The sequence below is a fragment of the Galeopterus variegatus genome, unplaced genomic scaffold (genome assembly GCF_000696425.1).
Source record: "Galeopterus variegatus unplaced genomic scaffold, G_variegatus-3.0.2 Scaffold7638, whole genome shotgun sequence".
Taxonomy (NCBI): Eukaryota; Metazoa; Chordata; class Mammalia; order Dermoptera; family Cynocephalidae; genus Galeopterus; species Galeopterus variegatus.
The window spans coordinates 53887-57278 of record NW_007733749.1 but is presented as its reverse complement, the minus strand read 5'-3'; positions in this window follow the sequence as shown (position 1 = coordinate 57278).

The following is a 3392-nucleotide window of genomic DNA, read 5'->3' as shown; positions in this document are numbered from 1 at the left end:
GATACAGGGATCCAAACATGTGACCTTAGTGTTATAAGGCCACACTCTAACCAACGGAGCTAACCGGCCAGCCCTAAACATGATTAAACATTCATTGGGGGAGGATCTTTATAAAGTTCAGTCCAAAAACGGAATAGGCCCTATCTTCTAAGGATTTATATCCAGTCACAAAAAAAGGAATACAGGTAAATATATTTAATAATACTTTCCCAAAGCACATGAAGAAAGAAATGGTGAGTTATGTTTTAATGGTCCTCGTCTAGATCCTTGAACCTCATGCAAGAAGACAGACAAAAACTTCCTACAAGTTGTGAAAAGTTTTATGTAGAAAATAATTATTCAAACAATTGTAAAAAAAAAAGTGTAAAAAACAAAATCATGACAAGTACTATGTAGGTATTTCCTGTCAGTGTTTTTTTTGTTTTTTTTTTAAAGATGACCAGTAAGGGGATCTTAACCCTTGACTTGGTGTTGTCAGCACCACGCTCAGCCAGTGAGCCAACCGGCCATCCCTATATGGGATCCGAACCCGGGGCCTTGGTGTCATCAGCACCGCACTCTCCCGAGTGAGCCAACTGGCCATCCCTATATAGGGATCCGAACCCGGGGCCTTGGTGTTATCAGCACCGCACTCTCCCGAGTGAGCCACGGGCCGGCCCCCTGTCAGTGTTTTTCAAGCTGTTTTGACTATGACGTTTCAAATACATTTGGCATCGGGACCTAAGCTTCTGTGAGTGACATTTGGAGGATCAGTAGAAGATAACTGGTCAAAGCAGAGGAAACTACGTGCAAAGGTCCTGTGGCAGCAGAGAGCAAGTGACGGGATGTGCTGTAGGAATGGCTGACTTGACAAGATTAGAGAGCAAGGTGACCATGGTATGAGATGGACTGGAGGGCTGGACAGATACAGACCATGCAAGGCCTCAGAGGCCATGGCAAGAACATTTGACTTTTTTTTTTTTTTTTTTGGTGACTGGCCAGCACAGGGATGGAACCCAGGACAAGAACACTCATCTTAGGATCAGGTTTGTGTTTTGAAAAGATCACTGGCTGAAGTGTGGGAGACAGATAAACATGGAGCTGGGCTTGAGTGAAAGGACACTAGTTAGGAGGTGGTTGCAGTAGTGTCTGTGAGAGTTATGGCAGCTTGGACAGAGTGGCGGGAGGAGATGGAGGGAAAGGGGTGCAATCTAGAGATTATCAGGAAGTAAATCACATGATTCACTAAGTGCACTCTGTGTCATGCACTGTTCCAGGCACTAAGATACAGCAGAAAACAAGACATGCTAGGCCCCTGCCCTGAGGGAGACGATGTTCTGGCTCCAGGTTTCTGGGCTGCATAACTGTGTGGACGGTGATGCCATTGACAGAGACGGAACACTAGGAGAAAAACCAAGTTCCATTTTGGACATGTTGAGCTCTGGGTATATTTGAGACAGTCAAGAGGACACAGTAAACAAACTGTTGGACATATGGGTCTGGAGCTCAGGGGAGAGGTGCTATCTGGAAATATAGGTTTATTTACTTCATCAGACCATGGAACCAAGCCAAGAGATAAAAGAAATACCAATGAGTGTCTTTGTGTACATAAAGCTAAGCTGAAAGTTGTACAAGAATTAATCCCAAATGGCACCATCCTTGTCTACAAGATACTTACCATACAGTGAGAAAATAACGTGTATGTGACGGGCAGCCAGAGAAAAAGTTTACTGTATATACAATCCTGCTATACATCTATGCACATGTAATTTGCTGGCTTACTAATACGTTTCCTTGCTTGTATCACTATTTATTTTCACATATAGTGATCCCGAGCTCCTTATTAAATTGTGAGGGCATTGATCAAAGTCTACTTTTTATTAGAATTATTTAAGCATGTGTCTACCCTTCATGAACTTCTAAAGGGTAGGACCATGCCTAAATTTCATTGTTTCTCCCAGAGCTCTGAATTCAATGGATGGAATTAAATTTTCTTCTCCTTCAGATCCATGCATTCATTTAGCAGTCCAGATTTGCTTCTGCGCATACCTTAAGACACACATCACAAACAGTTAAAACTGCGTACATAACACAGATAATCATTCCTCTATTGCTTCAATTCTTAATTCTATTATCTGGCGTGTGTGTGTGTATGCATGTGTATATATACGTGTCTGTGTGTATCTATCTATATACATCATCTACTTCTGTAAAGAAAATTCCAGTCACAATTACACTTATATTTAGATGTGAAAGAGGCCAGTCTGAGCAGTATAGTGAGAAAAGGAGTGGTCTGGGAAAATGGGGGCCCAAGTCTTAGTTTAGAAGCTTTAGCTCTGGGACCTTCAGCAAGCCATTTAATCACTTGCAGCACTCTGCAGGAAGGGCATTAAATGAATTCTGTGGTCTCTTTCAGCTCTAAACTCCTTTGAAATCCACGCTCTGGGACCTTCAGCAAGCCATTTAATCACTTGCAGCACTCTGCAGGAAGGGCATTAAATCAATTCTGTGGTCTCTTTCAGCTCTAAACTCCTTTGAAATCCAGTTTGGTGATAAGGATGGCTTTAGATACCTCTGACCACCAGCCTTTGGTTGAAACACCTCGGAGAAGACAGGGAAGTATTTCTAAACGTTTGGTAGGCTATGTTCATCTTTTAATGAGGAAAAAAACGTAAGTTAAAACTGAAAGCCAAGGTTGGTGCTGCAAGTTCAGAACATTATCTGTTTTGAAAGTGACACTGGGAGGATGTGCTAGAAGGAAGACCCTGTCGAGGAAGGGAACGTGAGGTCCCGTGGTTTGGAAGTGCTCTAGTGGACGAGTCTGTAACTAGTACAATGTAACCACTGTCCTGATAGGCTTCTGTATGAAAGTCGAGCTCACCGTGTGTAGTGGATTGAATTATGTTCCCCCAAAACTCACTGAAGCTTGAACTGTGTCCCCCAAGTTTCATGTATTAGAAACAGCCCCACTGTGACTGTTAAGAGGGTGGGAAATCCTACTATGATAATTGAAAGGTGGAGCCTTGAAGAAATGATTGGATTGTAGGACCGTGCAGTAGTGAATGGATTAAAAATGGTGGTCAGGGGGGTGGTTCTGAGGGCTTTAAAAAGAGAGTGAAGAGGAGGTTAGTCTCTCTCTGCTCTCTCTGCTTCCACCATCTTGCAACGTGAGACCACTGGGTCACTGCTGCCACCACCAGATCGACTTCAGACTTCCCAGCCTCAGAAACTGTAAGCAGGGGCCAGCCAGTGGCTCGCTTGGGAGAGTGCGGTGCTGATAACACCAAGTCAAGGGTTAAGATCCCCTTACCGGTCATCTTTTTAAAAAAAAAAAAAAGAAAGAAAGAAACTGTAAGGAATACATTTTGTTTTCTTTATAAGTCACCCAGTTCCAGGTATTTTAATAAGCAACA